Here is a 20,520-nt window from a genome sequence, read left to right as displayed (position 1 = left end):
CTCATGCAGATAAGGGTTTGCATGTTAAAATAAACTATTTTTAATTAAAAGTATATATCTTATCTATTAATCTGAAATTTAAAAGTTTACAAGTTTGTGTCTATACACAAAGCACCAAATAGAATTGTGTTTTTTTTTAAGACAGTGAGTGAAATGAGAGCTAGGAAAGCAGGAAATTTGTTCTTAATTCATTTGTTAACTTGTTCAACTCACCTTTCATATGTGGAGATGGTTTGAATTCTTGTCTGGATGCTGTTGCCTGTGCTCTCTGGAGCATCTTCTCAGATAGCAACTTATTAACAGTTATGATAAACACCCTAGGAAGATTGACAGAAAATGTACACACTACCATTGAGAAAAAATTATTTTCATATATCTTCTAAAATGCGCTATTCTCTACCTCCATCTACTGGAGAATTCTTAACAACTACCTGACTCTGAAAGTTTTTCTCATTCCTCCTCAATGCATCTGTTATTTTCAAGGAAGGCTAAACCCCAGTTCAGGAAAAAGAAAGACTTCAGGCAATGTCCCTCAAAAATAACATTTTAAGCATGATCATTAGCTCAATAATCTCTGTTTGGATATATTCATTCTTATAAAAATCTAAAGTGGTAAAAAATGTGACCTAAATTAATTAATAATATTTTTTTTCAAAAAAGACAAACAAAAAAGCAAAACAAACAATCAGACAAAATCCCATAGCAACACCTCTTAGGCAATAGAGATACCTAGATACCTTCAGTAGAATTGGTGAACTTCCCTGCATTCCAAGACTTCCATAAATGTGAGTATCTATCTATATTAGTAGGAAATTTAATTCAATAAAGAGTACAGCAAAACAAATAGTGCTAAGGACCTTGGCATCCACTTTGCAAGCATTTTCCAGTGTTTTGCCCCAACCTAGACATAGGCTGATTCTGTGTACTGAAAACCCTTCAGCAGATGAAATGACAGCTTTTTCTGGCAGAGTATAATTGGAAAGATGCCTATTGTGTACATTTTGAGAACCCTACATGGACGGCACTTCAGCAGAGAGAGTACAAATGAGCAATTTACTCAAAAATGGACAAACAAGGGGAAAAATTACTCTTCTGGTCTGAAACATAGCATATAATGTAGCTATGCTGAGAGATACCACTACACAAGCAAAGCTAAGCCACTCACAACCTATCTCTTGCTTCGTGCCATTTTAAATTCAGGTTTTGTTTCCAAAGAGGTCACATGTCAGCATGTTTGCAACCATCTCCCTTAAAAAAGACTAGCTGCACCACTTTCAGCATAAAACACAGCGTTCACTGCTACCTTGATTTAGTACTGTTGTTGGAAAAGTTGAAACTATATCATTGTATGTATTTTGGACAGAGTAGGAGACTAAAGTTCAGACTACAAGCCCACACCCTCTGTTTTCCAAGCAGGGCCTCGTAGATGACCAGGACACAAGTACTTTGGATGAAGAAGGGGTGATATGCTGATTACCCCAATTGTTATTATTCCAATTATGATTATCTTCTGTTGAAATTGAAACTCTTTGCAGAAAGGAAACCCAGGCTCAGAGAATTAGAAAGAAATAGGGGGGGAAAAAAGGGGAAATAAAAAAAAAATGAGAGTCTTTTAAAAAATGAGTAAGGGTTTTCTTTTAAGACCCATGAAATAAGTGACTTCTATAGTATGAGGCATATGAAAGCAAGAAAAAGATATTATAATTTTTCTTTGAAGAAAAAGCAATGTCAATAATTTAGCTGAGTTTATTTCATTATATAATATATAAAACACATCTTTAATTGCAAAAACCTAAGGAATTACCACTGAATCATTATTGATACTGCTAATGGTTTGCATTTTTGCTTGCAAAAAACATTTGAAAGAAATAGAGGCATATGAAATTACATAGGAAATACAAGCATATCAGACAGGTCATATTCCGATTACTCAGAGGCTACTTAATTCACAGAACTTTATGAAACTGTCAACATGTAGAAAAATTATGTGGTAATTAAAGAGCTGATGGAAGATTTGAGGAAAAATTGTCATGTTGAAGTATCAAAATAACATGTGCATTATTTTCAAAGGTGGTTTTTTTTTGGTTTTTTTTTTTTTTTTTCTGTTCAGGTAACTTACTAACTGTAGGTTACTCTACCACATATCCTAGAGGCCTGAACCTCCAAATTTCCTGACCAAGTACTTAATCCTAGCACTGGGAACCACTGACTGACCTAAGTTCCAAAATCCAGTTTGTAAAGGAAGGTGAGAAGCTGGTGTGCTCTGAAGATTCTCAGATATTGATTTAGGATATTGCCAGAATATCCACTTGAGGTTTAGCAGTCACTTAACCACTTATCACTACTTCCATTAGAAAATTTGGTTTTAGTCACTATTGTAATGGTTAGTCACATTATAGAAGCACTTAAGGATGTGGAGTACATCCTAGTATTTATCACCCACTATTTTTTTTCTATTCTTTGCAAAAAAACAAGTTTTCAAAAGATCCATTTGAGTACAGGAACATCAATCCTCCAAAGGGAGTGTTAGAGATGTCAAATGCACCTGCGACAGGCAGTAACAATCTCAATTTACTCCTATCCTTTTGTCTGAAGATGCTGTTTACTTCTATTTGCAAGTACTGCGATTCCTTCACAAGTCACTGTGGTCATCTATTGACTCATATTCCTCTAAACCTACAGACATTGTTGTCAATGCACAAAGGCGGAGTGAACAAAACATCATCAAGCTGTAAAAAAAGCAAGAACAGAGGTCATCCTGTTCTCCACCTCTCCTTCCAAACCCTGAGCTTTGATTTGAATCTGAAAGTTATTTAGGAGAAAATATTTTTCCTCTTTGACAGGCTAGAAAGTAATTTGTGTGATTCATGACTTTTTAGGTGACAAGACAGTTTTGAGATGTTTCTGAAGAGCTGATTAATATAATTGGAGATTTCCCTCTTGGTATAAATGGCTAAGGAAGTTTAAATTAGATTTATGTTGCTTCTTGAAGGTAGTGTGTGAGTTTACTTCCCCTCTCTTTCTTCTTTATTGGTCTACTTAAATGGAAATGCTGAGAAAGCAAGACCATAATTCAGCAATTCACAGGTCATGGCATACAAATATACTGTGTTCTGTCTTACCAAGTATATTGAGGACTTTAGGAGTTCAATAGGAGGGATCCAATATTATTAACCTTATGAAGCATTTACATGAGTCTGAAAATATATTTGGTTCTTACATCAGATGTCATTGTGTGTTTATTCTAGCAAATGAACAAAAAAAACCCCAAAAAACAACCAAAGAAAAAACCACAACCAACTAATCAACCAACCAAAACAAAAAAAAAAAAAAATCCCCCACACCAACCAACCAACGAACCAAACCAAACCAAGATAATCATAGCAAAAAGCAGTAGTAAAATTTTAATTCATCTGCAGAAAAGGTGTGAGCAAAAAGACATTACTTTGTCATTTAAAGAATTACATGCAAATTAATTAAATTATGTGTAAACATTCCTGTATGGCTATTTAGGGATATGAGAGCATTAGAGACCAGAAAGAAATATTTCTCCTAAAACACAGCTGAGGATCTATAATTTTAGATTTCATTTAAACTAAAAAATTCTTCCAGGAGTTTAACTTGTATATTGTAATAAAGCTATTTAATGATTTGATTTACCAATTCAGAAGAATAAAAATAATGAGTCTTGTTTTTCTTACTATCCTTCGTTCTGTTTTTGTCACCATAATTAACAAGATGTTATTCTCTCAGAATGTAATTAAGCCTCTCAATAGTGCCATCTGGTGGAGTTAAAACCAAATTATTTAGATCTCATACCTTTGCATCTTAGCTCATACCTTACACTGTACATGAATGCAGGGAGCATGGGGAACAAACAGGAGAAACTGCAGAGATGTATGCAGTCACAGGGCTTTGATCTCATTTTGATTATGGAGATGTGGTAGGATAGCTCTCCTGACTGGAATATTTTAGATCTCTGTTGGTTGAAGACATGGTTGTAGTCTCAATCTGTTATGGGTCGGGGAAGGCCATGAAACATGAAGTTCAACGGGTTGATATACATTCAGGTTCAGGTGGGAACACCCAGGTACTTCCCCTGATGAGGAGAGTTTAACAGTGCCTGATGTAACACTGTGGATCATATGCATATGAAACGTAGTTTGAGATAAAATTCACAGGAACTGAAGTATTTTAAGAAAACAAAATATTAAAACCCCCCTTTCTATAATTCTTGCATTGTTTCTTGCATCAAATTCCTGAGAGGGCCTTTTGGCCATCTAGTCAACTAAAGAATAGAGAGGATAGGAGTAAGTGATATTATTTGGAGTGCATACAAAAGCCAATGCTTTACTGCATTCCTGTATTGGTAATAAAAATGTGAAGAATTAAAAATAGTTAAATATTACATATATAAATCAACAGCAAGTAACTGCTCACAGTTTTCCAGAAGTGCTGCAGTAGTCTTCAGGTACACCACTGCTTCACTACTCTGCCTTAATTAATTATGAGAGAGAACATGGTTTCTTAGTGCTAGATTGCAGGGAATACTGGACTGGGCTGAGAGGATTTATACCACCTTCTCTGTACTAGTGACGGAACAAGGAATGGTGGCTGGTTCTTGGAAGGTGAAAACACAGTAGTGACAGCATATGCATGAACTAAACATGAAAAGGTGTGCCAAGCTGCAAATCTAGGAACCATATACCAGGAATGTGGATCAGGCAGCCATAAGAAAAACACTGAAAGTAATCTGATATTGTCTAAAAAAGCAAGTATGCTGCTAGAACAGAAATTTAACTACCAAAAAGCAGAGCAGTTCATCAAAAATTCTTACTCTTAAATATTAAGGAGATGCTAAATCTTATGTATTAAATGAATAGAGACGCCATACGGGAATGTCTCAATTCCCTCAGGGAAGGTCTTCTAAAAGTGTAGCTATGACAGAAGCTGATTGAAATATACAGATGAAGCTGACTTCTGCATTGGAACTAATACAAAATGCTAGGAGAATTATGGTACAAAAACTAATTTGACAACACATTTAAAAGATATCTATCAAAAATGTTTTGCCATAATTTTAGTAAGCAACATCAAAAAAAAAAAAATACAATGCTTTAAAAAAATTGCATTTTAGTATATGGTAGGACATATAACTTTAAAAAGTAAACTCAGAGGTGACAATAATAAAGCAAAAAAGATTTTTTTTGCCTCTTGTGTCTTTGCAGACTGGTCCTTTGTTCCTAGCTTGATTTCAGCCTGGAAATTCAGTTCCTTTTTCCTCTGTTTGGTTTTAGGTAATCCCTTCTGGTTCTTGGGTATTCATTCTTTATCATATTTTGATCTTTATTTTCAACAGTGTTTTTGTAGACTTTGTTGTGCTGCTCACCTGGGAGATTTCTTGTCTGTTGCCTTTTTAGAGTAATATAATATACATAGTGTCATACAAATAAAACACCACAGGTTGCAAGAAATTGAGATGATTGTTGCACAATAGAGTGGTTTTGTCCTTTCACCTTCCTCAGCTTCATCATACTGAGAAAGCCAAACAGGGCAGGCAAAAAGGACCTGTACATTTTTGGACAATTACTATTCAGGTAAATAGACATCCCTGATTAAGGAGGACTTACACCTTCAAGTTCTTTCTGCATGGGAAACTTCTAAACAACTATGGAGTGTTTATGTAATTTTTGCTAGCAATGGCAACAACCATGGGCAGCAAAAAGGGGACTTGACAGTCATCCTGTGAGGGCAGCAGTCCTGAAGACACTGCTTGAGACAGACTAAGACTGCCAAATTTGGCACAATCTTAGCAATAATGCACCACAAGACACTGTCCTGGCTAGCACTGACCAGTGGACTTCAAGGGCAGATCAGGAGACTTTACCCTACTGAGTCCTGCGAGAGGACTGTTTCCCAGTGCTAGGTTGCAAGAAATTATGGATTCTTTCCCAGGACTGAACTGGGCTAGTTGTGCCCCGCAATCCTCATGCAGGTAAACTCCAGTCAGGCACTGAGTCACTTATTGAAAGGTCTGCAGTAAGGTATGGATAATCTTCAAAAAATCAGAGCAGGACTCAGCAGCAAGAAGATTGGTGAGTTTTTCATAGAGGCCCTGGAAGTCCAACAGCTTCAATCCAGCTTGGTTAGGAGGGGAGACCTAAGACTGCCTGAATCAGTAAAACTTGGACACTACAAGGCTGGGGTATGTTGCGGTGTGTTTTGTTTTTTATTGTTTTCAATAGCTGGTTTTGTACTACCCCCACCCCCACCCAAGGCATTGGTTCAGTCCCTGCTGTCCATCCTCCCTCATACCTACCCCTTGTTCCAGAGGATTCCTTGTCATTTATGTATCCCTTACTGCCCCATTGGTTTAGTTAGACCGTTCCCTTCCCCAGGAACTCCCTATTGGTTAGAACATTGTAATCCCCACCTTATGTTCCTCCCCTGCCACTCTGCTATTGGTTCCTAGTCCCAAGCTCCACGCTAGTCCTGTCCCTTAAAACCCACTGCCCTGCTTGTACGTGGGTCCTTGCCTCTGCTGTATATTCAAGTTATGGACACTTTTTGTTTTGCCCATTTGGCATAATAAACAATCCTTGGATAAGCAAGCAAGGCCCATCTCGGCTTTTCTACGTTGATCACTCTGCGACTGCTTAGGAGGTTTGGGGTCCTGGGGGAGGTGTTGCACCCCTCTTCTTTTGCTCACACCCAGCACGCCGCCGCGTGCCGCTTCTGTGCCACAGCAGGGGCAGGCTGAAAGACTGGCTTTTCAGGCAACAGGACAAAAGCTTTTCTCCATTCGCAGATGTGCCCACGCAGAAGAAGAACTAAGACCTGTTAACGGATAAGCAAGAACAATTTCCACAAGGAAAGGCATATCAAGAAACCAAGTATCATATGACACAAAGACACGGCAGTCTGTGATGCTGTTTAGAAACTTCATGCTGCAGGGTGAGGATGGGATAGTAGTGAAGGTACCATTTGCACACTATCTGAGCTGTCTGAGAAGTTTTGTTGTTTGTCAGGGTCTTGCATTGAGGATGTGTGGAGAAATTAGTGAGGCCTCGAGCAAGTGCTTCTTGCTGCTCATCCATGTGAGCATTAATGACAGCACCAAAGTAAACACTGAGCATACCAAAGATGAGCATAGGCTTCTGAGTGTAGGGAACAGTGGCATAGTTTTTCATATGGGGATGTCCTTGCTTCTGTCACACATTGGAAAAGAAATACGTAGGTACAGCTGAAGTCTGCCAGTAACAGAATCACAGAGAACCACAGAACCATCAGGGTTAGAAAAGAACTTCAAGGTTGTCCAGTCCAATCATTAACCTATCACCACCATAACCACCCCTAAGCTATATAGCCATATGCCACTTTCAGACACTTCATGAGCACTACCAGAGACAGTGACTTCACTTCCTCCCTGGGAAAATTGCTTTGTGAAGGCTGACCTAGAACAAAGACTAGACTGAGTTAAAGAATAAAGTAGGTATTTATTGGAAGGCTTCAATGGATACACCTTGGGCAGTACAAGAGCCCAGCCAAGGCTACACCTAAGATGAACCCAAAATGGTCATAAAATGGATGACCGGTCATGAGGTCTCACACTTTTATAAGTGGTCCATTAGCATATTAGATCTAATTTGTTGTATGCCGGGTTGGTTCAGTTAGGGTTTTAATAAATATTAGTTAGGTTGGTTCTATGTACCCTTATTTTTCCCTCAAAATGGTTCACTCCAAGATGTCTGCTATAGAAGCTTTTACCCGTCAATCTTGTAACCACTCCCCTTCTTCCCCACAGAAAGTTCTGTGTCAATCACCCCACCTCTGTAATCCCATTTGTCCCAGAACTCTGTACCCACCTCTGTAATGTTCCCATAAGTTGCCGTGGTCCAGGTCACTCCCCTGTTGTCAGTCCCCATTGGGTGAGGGGGGCTTCCGCCCCTGTCTGCCCGTCCCCTATTTAACCCTCTGCTCCCTTTGTCCAATTCACCATTTTGCCCATGTGCACCCCTGGGAACAGCTTCTGCGACCACCGCAGCAGCCACGCGGGAAATAAACAGTTCTCACCACTGCGGGGCAGAGTGTGCGTTCTCTCACCCTTTATCTCGTCTCAGCGTGCAGCTACGGAGGTGGCAGACCGACACGGAGGCTCAGCCCTAGAGCTCTGCACCCACGCAGTGGCCCCGGTCTCACCGAAAAGCAGCATGCCTAGCCAGGCACCCCCAGCTGCCCGGGACTGGGACAAAGAAAAACCAATGCCGCACTAATTGTCCAAATATAGCTTTAGGATATGAAGTCTCATCCTTCTTGTTTTTTCTCTTTGGTCCACCGTTGTTTATGCTCTTGGGCCTGAGATTTGGATTGGTGGTCCTTGGTCCCCAGCTAGAGAAGGAATTTTAATGGTTTTGTCTGCCTACTCTGTGAAGAGAGCTTACTGTCCCCTAATATGAAGCTCAGAAGTACACACTAAAGCAGTACAGAATCTGAAAAATATACAAGCTAAAACCTGAGGTATCAATTCCAATGCCTTACAAACCTTTAAGTGAACTGTTTTTTTTTTTCTAATCTCTAATGTGAAACTCCCTGGGTACAACTTGAGGCTATTTCCTCTTGTCCTTTCACTTGAGACGTGGCAGAAGAGACTGACCCCATCTCACTTCAACCTCCTTTCAGGTAATTGTACAGAGCAGTGAGGTTCCACCTGGGCCTCCTCTTGTCCTGATCAATCCCAGTTCCCTCAGTCACTCCCCATAAGATATTTTCTTTGACCCTTCATCACCTTTTTTGCCCTTCTCTGGACACAGTCCAGCACCTCAATGTCCTTTTTGAAGTGAGTGGCCCAAAACTGAACACAATACTTGATGTGTCACCTCACCAGTGCTGGGTACAGGGGAACAGTCACTTTCCTGGTCCTGCTGGTCACATTAACCTTGTTACACTCCAGGATGCCATTGGCCTTCTTCATCACCTGGGAACACACTGGCTCATGTTCAGCTGTGCATCAACCAGCATCCCCAAGTCCTTTCCTGCTGAGCAACTCTCAAGCCACTCTTCCTCAATGCCACAGCACTGCATGTTGTTGTTGTGACACAAGTGAAGGACCCATCATCTTGTGTTACTGAACCTCATGCAGCTGTCCTTGCATCAATCCAGTCTGATGTGATCCTTCTGCAAAGCCTTCCTACTCTCAAGCAAATCAACACTCCTGTCTAACCTGTTGTCATCTGTGAACAGACCAAAGATACCCTCAATCTCATCATCCAAATAATCATTAAAGATGTTAAATAGGACAGGCAGCAATACTGAGCCCTGGGGAACACCAATAGTGACAAGCCACTAACTGATTGAGGAGCTGGTATCATGCACCAGTCTTTTTGGTCTCAGGACTCCTGCAGAATATTAAATGATAGGACAAAAAGAAAAAGCAAAAAGTCCTTTCAATGAGAGTGATCAAACACTGGAACACACTGCCTAGAGAGACTGTGAATTCTTCATCCCTGAAGAATTTGAAAGGGTTGAAGGACAAATCCTTATACAACAACATTCAGGTTTGAAATATGTTCTCCTTTTACTGATCTAGGACTGATGTCTCTAGGGCTCCCTTTGAACTGGAATTATAATTCTGTGCTCTCCCAAAGAGCAAGGGGAAGTCAGGTGAAACTTGCCAAATGGAGGAGGCTGCCACTACCTATTGAGAGCAACTGAACTTTGAGAGAAGGTTCAAGAAGAGTCAGCAGCCTGGAGCAGACAGAATTAACAGACATGAAGCAGGTGAGGCTTCCACCTGCACCTCAGTTGAGATGTTGAGAGGATTAACAAACTGCCAGACAGGTCTCAGTGGTGTGGAGAAAGAAAACTTCCTAGGGTCAAAAGAAGATTTTTCGACTTGGCTGCCAGCCAGGAAGTGACTCTTCCTTGACATCAAGCCTAGAAGCAAAAGTCTATCTCTGCAGGTAGGGAATAATCTCACTAATATTAAGCTCATATCTTGGAATTTTTTTCATATAAAGAAGAAATAATACTGTCTTACCTTTTAAAATAGTTATTAGATTTACTAAAATAAAATTATAACTATAACACAATGTTTTAGTTCTATGCTGATTTTTTAAACTGCCTTTTTTTTTTTTTTTTTTTTCCTTTTCTTATCTTTTACAGTTTGTTTAAAAAAAAGGATTGGCATTTTTCAAGCAAATTGCCCTGATTGAGTTTGGGTATGATCTGTCATGTTGCAGGGCTTCAAAAGTGAAAATATCTTAAATAGATTTAATGATATTTCAAGGCAACATAATTTAAAAGCTACTTTATACTGTACTGGACATGCGAAATCACTTTATTTGACTTTTTACAAAATATTTGTTTTTATTTTGAAAGCATGGAAGCATGAATCTAAAGGAATTACACAAAACTATTTTCTACAAAATAGTTGACTGAATTTAGTAAACTAGGATGAAATAAGCTAACATCAATAAGGATTTTATTTCTCAGTTGTGTTGTGGAGTTCTTTTCCTCTGAAGATATGATTGAGAAACGACATGACCACTAGAGGGCAGAGACGGATAACCTTTTAAATACATTACCATAATTTCATCTAGAATTACTATGTCTGTGACAAGTTAGTAATTTTGGACTGCAAATGAACTCCTGAGCTAGCTACTGACTAGAAAGGAATGAAAGACAGATTCAAATTCAATCATTCATTTGAATACCATTAATTAAGGTATGTGAGTCAAAATAATTAAAGAATTACTAGGGTCATAATTTAAGATAATTGCAAAATTACTGATGAGACACGCAATCAGTAATGGAACAAGATGATGGGAAGGAAATATATGAGTATGATAAAGCAATTGTGAAAGGAAAAAGTAATGCTAACTGGGGAAAAGAGAAAGTAATATTTCCTTATGTCCTGGGAGGTGGGGAAAAAAAATTGATACAGATTGCTATGTTTACTGAAATAAAATACAGTATTGAAAATTTATATATGGTTTATTTATAGCTTATTAGCATAACATATTCATGCTAACTACTTTTATATAGCATATACTTCCAAAAAACTTATATACATACAAATATATAAATAAATGTGTAAATGCTTAACATTGTGTCTTGTTGACTTCATCATATTTTGCTCAATGCTACATTGGAAAGAACATAACCTTTTAATCACATTTCAGCATGCATTTAATTATCTTATATTAGCTTATTGATGTCCTCATAAATGTCTATAAAATTAAGGTGACAATGCTAAAATGCATTTTGCAATTGTAAAAGTAAGTAATAACACTAAAAGTGTGAATTTTCTGTATTGCCATTATAACTAAGCAGTTTCTTTTTTCTGGCTGAAATTCGGCTTAGGGTTTAAAACATTAAAATGTATTTTCTTGACCCATTTCAATATTCAGTGGAGAGCTGGGATTCAATTTACTTACCTGAACACAAACTGTTAATTCTTATGAGACAACTTAGCCTGTTGGAATAATTCAGAAGGGTATTATATTTCTGATGGTCAAATTATAGGAGAGTACTGACTTTTGGAAAGCATCTAGAGCCCACAAAGGATATACTGGGTAGACATATGCATTTATGCAAGCAACAGGACCAGCTCCAGTGTTACACTCAAAATCTGTTTTTTTAGAGAAAGAGGAAGCACACCTTTCAGACAAGTACAGTCAATAATTTATTGTTAATATAAGGAAGATTTTAAGAGTCTAATCTGTTTTAGTCTGCATCTAATTGTTGTGGAAAAATAAGAAATAATAATGCAGTTAAACTGTTCTACATACAGATCTTCCTGCTTTTATGCTCACCCTTCAAAGGCTCCTTAGAGTCCTAAGGCTGGTGGCTTCATTTAGGTTGTATTTGGGAGGGTATTGCCATTTTCAGGCTCTGGAGTTCTTTTGCAAGATAAGTATGACCTTCATTTTGATGGTTCCTTATTCCTTTCTCTAGGATCTAGTTAGGATTATTCTTGCATGCTTGCAAATATAAATATTTGCTCTTTTCTCACTGGTTTGCACATCTGTATTGCAACCTATGGTACTACGGTCAGTGCCTTTTACTAATCTTTGATATTATTGCTTTGTTCTCTTTGTTAGTTTCCAACCTATTTGCCAGCTGGCTAAATGACCTGATGACATCTGTCTGGGAGCAGAAGGAATGAGCCTGCTTCCCAGAAGAAGGAGCATGGAGCCAAGATAACCCCAGTGCAGACTCTGCCCTTACTGAGTGGTTGCAGCCCCACAACAGCAAAACAGGGAGACCAGGGCAGGTCTGGTGTCAGAAACAGGTCTCCCTAACAGTCCAAAGATCCTTAGGAAAACACAAAGTGAAAATTCACAGCTAAAGTCAACCCAAGACCTCCATCAGCAAGTCAGGAACATCAGGGCACAGAGCTGGTCAGAGGCAATGGATGCCCAGGTCTAAGCTGCAAATGGAGCTTCTGGGTCTATTGTCAGGGTTTTCCAGGTAAGGCTGGCCCAATCCACCAAAGCTTAATGGTGCCCTCAAAGCCCTGACACTATAATGAAAACTGTAAATCAATGTGAAAAGATAAATTATTATATCTGCAAGATTCCTAGGGTGAAAACATCACTTAGAAAAATATATATGTGCTTCTAGAATATTTTAAATCAGACAAGATAAATTTATTGATGCTGAGTGATTTGAAGGATACTGCTTCTAATTATCATTTCTCTGAAAAGCAATTTTTTTCACATATTGAGCAAATAGTTTTCAAGACTGCAAAAGTAACAACAAGGTACGAATGGAAGACATCATGTAGTCCTCAAGATCATCAGCTGGTAGCCATATTGTAGGATGAATAAATTGAGATCTGTTTTGCTTATTATGATTCCGAATGCTTTTCCCAAAAGTAGACACATAGAAATACAAAAATACTTGGTTTGAATTAAGATACTCAGATACTTTATCATGGACAGGATCATGTTATAGTCAAGATAAAAAAGACAATTCTTGGGGACTCAAAGTTCTGAACCCCTAAGGAGAAAAAAAGGTAGAGTCATGAGGAAAACAGCAGAGACAGTAAATTTCTGTAAATTGCTTTTACAGTAGCAATACACTTCTTCAGATAGCTCTTGGAATTTTGCCAACAGACCCAGTCAGGATTTGAAACTGATTGTGGTAGGGAACATATAGATGTAAAAGAAGCTGTTCCAAAGTACTTGGAGGTATATAAAGGGAAGGAAAAGCTGCTATTCTTTAGCTATGTATAAACCAAATAGATTATCTAAATACATTATTTGGTTACTTATTTCTCTTCCCAGTATTTAAAGTGCTATTTACATCAGTTTTTCATATTATATTTGAACTGTAATAAATTTATGATTTTTTCTTTGATGATACTTTTCCCCCTAACCATTTGAAATCTAGATTAATCAATAGAGTGAATAAATAATGATTTTCTAAGTGATTACATCATAACAGTGTTAACTACACACAGGCTGTGAACAGTCTGAAGGCTGGAGAAGTTTGTACATACTTTCAAATGTACTGAAAATAAAATACCTTGGATTCATTGGGCTAAAACTAGAAAACTAGAAAAACAAGAAGTTAGTGGTTCACAGTCATCAACACGAGGAAAAAAATTGCTTCTCCAGTAAGTTAAAAATACTGTTTGAATTAGTAAAAATGATTCCAATATTTTGAAATCAATACAAAAATTCACCTGAAATTTTCAAATGGTCCACTGATGGCATTTTATTTGAGATGCACTACCAGGAGAGGGTAGTGTTGAGCTATAAATCTGTGGCAGTCTTGCCTGCCTTCACTGAGTTCAGTTTTCAGTTTGGGTACATTATTTTGCATAAAAATGACTCTGAAACTTTCCATTTTGACAGATAGTTCAAAGAAGACTAGGACATTTTAATACTTTCAATTATACACTATATACTTTCTAATACTTTCAGAATGAATAGAGAATGAAAATATTTCTCCATTGAATTTCCACCCTTCCAACCCCAAAGACAAACATTTGAAAATGAGTCATAATAATATGATTGTATATTATCAGTGTGTATGTATATTAAAAAAGGAAATATAATGAGCACCATGGTAAATTCTTCTTTTAATTGTTTTTCTTTTACTGTTGAATAATTTTCTTTTCACTTAAGTTCTTATTCAGTTACAAAGGAATTACAGATTATGAATGACAAGTGTGATTTTCTGTGGTGGTGTGCAAAATATGATACAAAATTAATCATAACAATTTTCTCATGTAAATTGTAAAATATGAAAGCAGTATTATTACTGTAGTTTCTATCAGCTCCCCATTCTTTACTTGATAAAACAGTCTGTGTCATGGAATTGTGTTTAAAACTAGGAGAGACCTTTTCTCTGTGCCACCACCTGACTCTCTGTCAACCATACTGCAGCTTAGATACAGCAGCTTCATGCTGAGGATCTGCCATCATGCCATCAGACTTCTGCAGCTTGATCATGTCCTTTCTACTAATGAAGAGATTTTTGCAGAATTTACATTTGTATCTCACTGATCTGTACTTTGAAACTGCTCCTCCATATTTTATCTCTATGATGCAGGGTATTAACTACAACTGAATGAAGAAAACAAGCTTTGCATACTATGAGAATCTCTTAATATCCAGAACATTGGGTATCATTGTTTTGCGTCAGAGAATTAAAAATTAAAAAGAAATTACAATTGAAAGCTAGTACTGGGAAAGGAGTGAGCATGTTCAATGGTAACATACTACTTTACACTCTTTGGTCAATTCTTGTTTATAAAAAATTTCTATACAAAAAATCCCAATAAATGGATTTATTTCAAATAACTCTGTAGGGTCAACAAAAGCTTTGGTAGAAATAAATGGGTGTTTTTCCTGTTTACCTCAGCATTAGTCTTAATGAGGTTTTAGCAGTTGAATTGCAATCAATGTCACCTAGGTAAAAGTGACACAACTGGACAGTAAGAAGGTAACACATAATTAACACCCTTTATCTTTGCAATCATATGAACATATCTATGTATGCAATAGTCTCTCTCTCTAGATATATAATTTTAATTATTCACATTGCATTATTTTGATCTGCAGTCAAAAGTTCAAATTCAGACATTCATTGTTATTTATTCTAATTTATTTGCTATTTGTATAAATAGCAAATGAGTACATTAATGTGCAAGCTTTTGAACAGTTGATACTTCTGCAATTAAAAAAAGATGCAGTTAAAAGCTTGCAGCTAGGAAATGCAATTCATATTTATAGGAAATGGAAGAATTAGCATAATGCTGACAGTGTCAAAAGAATAAAAAATGTCAACTGAAACATTAAAATAGTTAATGTAAAAGTTTGAAAACAAAATGTGGTAGTATTGTTAGTTTGGAAAAAGACACTGTATTTTTCCAGTAGAGAGCAAATAGAGATTCACTGATTCTAACTGTGTTGTTTCAATAGAATAGTATAGTGCATTTTAATTAAATAAATATATTAAATTAAATTAAATAATTACATTAATTAAATAAATTAATTAAATATATTTGTTTGAGTGTCAGTGATTTGTTTGAGCTTTAGTGATTATTCAAAGAATATCTGTGTTTATGCTGACTGGTTGTAAAAAATGATCGATACTTTGATAACCAGTGTACTGGCATCAGTCCCTTGAATTTCAATGCTTGCTTCTTTTGTGGTTTAGAAAATACAATTACTTGAATATTTTAGAATTAGAACTGAATTTTAGACAGAAGACCAGTGATCTTCAAATTAGGTTCTATAAATGTTTATTCTTTGGTCCATGTTTTAGTTGGAAGTTCACTCAAAGTGTCCAGTGCTTTGAAAGTTACATCCTTTGATAATCGAAATACTTTCTTTAAGATGGCCTTAATAATAAAGTGCATTTCCAAAATGATATGCTAAATGTCACAGAAGGGCAGGCAGTTTTTTTAAAGAGCATAAACTGATGTTTCAGTGGATTTGATTATCTGTTTTGCACACTTTTTTGCTGGTTTTGACTGGAATGGAGATAATTTTGTTCACAGTAGATAGTACAGGCCTGTGTTTTGGATTTGTGCTGGAAACTGTGCTGATAACATAGGAATCTTCATTATTTCAGAGCAGTACTCACACAGAGCCAAGGCTTTTTCTGCTTCTCACATCACTGCAATAGCAAGAAGTCTGTGGGTGCACGAGAAGCAGGAAGGGACCACAGCCAGGAAGGCTGACCCAAACTATCCCAAGGAATATTCCATACCATACAGTGCTAAGCTGCAAGATATAACCAAGGGCAAGGTTGGCCAGGGGGGTCACTGCTTAGGGGCCAGCTGTGCATCAGTTGGTAGGAGGTGAACAGTGGTTTCATTAGCATCACTTGTCTTCCTTGAGGTTTGTTTCCCTTTTTTATTTTAGTTTTCATTAAAATGTACAATGGTTAACATTATTATAATAATTATTATTGTTGTTGTTATTATTATTAATAACTATATATTTAATTTCAAGAAATAAACTGTTCTTTCAGTCCACAATTTTTCTCACTTTTATATTTCCAGTTTTCTTCCCCCAATCCTGCTGGGACAAGGAATGAGTAAGTGACTCTGTGGTGCTTAGTTTCTGGGTGATGCCAAACCATAACAGATTGGAACAAGAAATATCAAGTAAAACAGAATTAATGGCCCACATTTTCATCCTAAAAAGGTACATTACAAAACTGGATTAGGTTATTATTTTAAATTGTAACAGAATCATTTTCTGCTTTACTCCAGACAATGCATAAATATTACAAATTAATCAAAGATTGGTCTAGAGGCCTGTAAGATTGGATAATAATACATTTAAAAAGAACATGTAGTTATGATAGTTGTCATTAAATGAGCTTCTTAATATATTGGGATTCCTCTAAGCTAACATCACATGACTTGTTTAGTATGAATTGTGTTACTTTAACATGGTGTTGAAGAGATTTTACACTATGTTTTAAGATAATTAAAGTATTATTTACATTTCTCTCCACAGTAAAAATAATACCATGGTACATGACTTTGAATAAGACCAATTACATGCTAATTATAATATTTTGAGATATAGTAATCCTGTTCATTCTGAGAATTGTTTTAAAGTGATACGCCTTAAAATTCTGAACCCAACAGGATTCAGATTCCCAAAGCATTTCACAGAATCACAGAACCACCAAAGCCGGAAAAGATGTGCTTAGATGATCAAGTTCACCCTCTCTGGCTCAGGCAGGATCAGCTACAGCAGTGTGACCAGGAACAGGTCCAATCAGGATTTATGTATTTCTAGAGATGGAGACCCTACTGTCTGTCTCTGCAACCTGCTTCATGATTTTAAGTCATTGAAACATCAAGATGTCAATTTTGAGCATAGTAGGCCTCTGAAAGATGTAAAATGTCAGTGAAAAAAACAAGTTCAGCTTTGGCAAACCATATGTTCATCATTCACACAGAAAAAAATCCAAAATGGAAAAAAAATTTCAGTCCTAAAGATAGATACTTGTTTTTCTACCTAAGACAAATTATATGCAATAAAGAGTAGTGCTCTCTAAATTGAAAAGTATGGTTCATTCTGAAACCCTTTTTCTTATTATTTCAAAACAAATTTGACTACAACCTGAAAACATAGGGGGAGAAGTAATTCATATTTATTCAGTCAGGTTACACTGCACATTGTATTATTCCACTATTCACATTCTTAGCTATTTATTATTTGGACTGAGATAGTGACTACCCTGCTGTAAGTGATGGTCATGAAAAAACCTATCCCTGATGCTATGCAGAATACCAGTCCCAGCTACTGACTCAGTTGCTGTCCTATGGAGAAACTCATTCCTGCTGATGGTCTGTGACTCAGTGAAATCCATATGGCTTTTCACAGGTGCCAGTACTTTGTTAGTTGTTACAACTTTCAGCCAGATAAAGATTTATGGAAAACTCAGAAAAATTATTCAGAAATTGTCCTTAATATTGTCTCTAGACAAAACTGCTTTTTCTATAAAATTCCACATAAAAATGAGGCCAATTTATTGCAAAGATTTAGTGTTCAGAAAATATTTTATTCATAGGAAAGCTACATAGCAGGTAGAGTGTAGGGCAATAGATTTTTGAAAGCAGAAATAATGTATATAGTCCTGCCTTTTGTATCTGTTATTGTCATTGTGAAAAAGTAAAGGTGTGCAACAACCTGATCACAGCTGGTGAGATGAACTCTCTCAATACAGTCACTATTTTACCCAATTCTCATCTTCTTTAATAGAAGAAAGAACAGAAGGTTCACTCTTCCTGACCTACTTTTTGCATCTTTTTTAAGCGGATGTATTCCTGCTTCTGTCCTCATCCTTCACCCCTGAGGACACTAAATTGAATTTTTCTTTCTTCAGCCTAAAGAGAATTTTCTTCCCTTTTACAGAAGAGAAAATGTTTGATTCTGCTGTAGTAATGTTCTTTTTGGTCCATGTAGGAAATCCCAATAACTGAACCAAAAACAACAGTCCAAGGGAAGATGCAGTCTTACATGAAAATTCCTATTCTTACCTCAAAAGTGAAAACAAAGGTTCATTTGGTCTGCATTAGCTGACTGCATAAAAGCGAAGCAGGAGTCCACATCTGCCCAATAAAAAGTAATGCTAAATAAAGATGTATATGCCCATTCCTCTTTTTGAAAGAGAACCATGTGAGTCTGAAGTCATGCCACCAAAATTACAAGGCAAGCTATTGATATAACATGCTGAAGTAATTAAAAAACACCTCTCTGTGCATTTCAGAGTTTTTATACAACTCAGGTATACATTTTTTTGAATACAAATCTGACATATCTTCTGAACAAATGAGCTTAGAAATAACTATATACTTTCTTGAATAAATGGAAATTTGCTGTAAACTCCTAATTTTTTTTTTTAATCTAGGAAATGGCATACTCCTTACTCTGTTGATATTTTTTTCTACATACTGTTTTTATTTTTACAGTGACTAACATGGACCTTACATTTTTTTGAAGTTGCTATCTAAGAATAAATATCTGTGTGAAAATAGAAGCCAAAAATGAGATCATTGGCAGATGTGGGTTTGTGTCTTCTTCCCACTTTGACAGAAAGGCTGAAGGGGTTTTATAAGTAATAGATTGAATTTCACTAATGTGCTCTATTTGCTCTGTGATAATAGTGTGAGTGGAGACAAGGAGTATGGCTACTTAGTGGAGATTACTAAGCGAAGAAAATATATTCAAGTAGGTAACTGCATGTAGCAGCACAGATCTGTCATACCTTTCCTGAGTTGTATTTGTGGTCAGGTGTATTCAGATTTTTACAGCTTGTGTACTTTCAATTAGAGCTCAATACTCTTGCAGTCCATGCAGCAACTGCACCAGGGAACAGTGAATTTACCTACAGACTTTTGGGAAGTAAAGCCAAAATAAGGAGTTTAGGGTTCTTTTTCCAGTTCTACCATTTCTGAGAAGTCTGACTTCATGGGTATGGTGCAAAAGAAGAAATGGACACTATGGATTTAGAGACGGGGAGCTTTATGGTACCTCTGTGTTGTGGGTTAGCCACCTAGGCAGTTAAGCACCACACAGCCACCTGATCACTTCCATTCCCCAGTGGGAGGGGGAACAGAATAGAAAGAGCAAAAGAGCAAAAGAGAAACACTCACTGTTTAATAAAGGAAGGAAAGAGGGGGGGAAACGTATGTAAAAGTGGTCAAACATCACCTCACATGAGAAGGCCAGTGCCCATTTTGTCCCTGAGCAACAGGTACTTTCCCAAAACCAGCCTTCCCCTTTCTTTTTCTTGCTGAGCATCACACTACATGCTATGGTGTATCCTTTTGGTCAGTTTGGGTCAGCTGTCTTGATTGTCTCCCTTCTCAGTTTCTTGCCTACTCCCAACCTACCCGTGATGGGGCAAAGTTGGAAGAACAGGAAGTCTTTACATGGTAACGATACTTCTCAGAAGTAGTAAAAACACTGTCATGTTACTGATTGAGTTACAAATCTACAATATAACAATGGACACACTGCTGTGAGCATCAAATCCACCCCAGACAGATCCAGCATACACTGGTACCTGCCATCTTAAGTTAGTTAAATTCTAGAATTATAGTGAATTACAGTGACTTCCAGAGTAGTGCATTCCAAAGATTGGCATTTTAAGGCAGACAAGACAAATTAACCTAAATATGCCCGTACATTAAAAAAAAAAAAAAAAAAAAAAAAAGGACAAGAAATCAACTAACTTGGACTTAATTAATGAACTTATAGACTGAAAATAAGCTCATATCAATCCAATATTGGGAAGTCAGAGTGGTGAGAAGCATGTTACCAGCCATGAAGATCCACTAGTAGTTGAAGACTACCTATAACTTTACAGTTCAAAAGCGTGTTCTTTGACAGGTGTGCTCACTTGCTTCAGTTCCTGTATCATGTATTCAAAAGCTGGAGTTCAGAATGCAGTAAAGGGTATACATTTTCAGAAAAAAAAAAGAACAAATCTTTTTCAAAGCAGAGCTTAAATACTAATTCACTACTTCATTAAACT

The sequence above is a fragment of the Anomalospiza imberbis genome, chromosome 2 (genome assembly GCF_031753505.1).
Source record: "Anomalospiza imberbis isolate Cuckoo-Finch-1a 21T00152 chromosome 2, ASM3175350v1, whole genome shotgun sequence".
NCBI lineage: Eukaryota > Metazoa > Chordata > Aves > Passeriformes > Viduidae > Anomalospiza > Anomalospiza imberbis.
The sequence above is the reverse complement of the archived record's forward strand: the minus strand, read 5'-3'. Positions refer to the sequence as shown.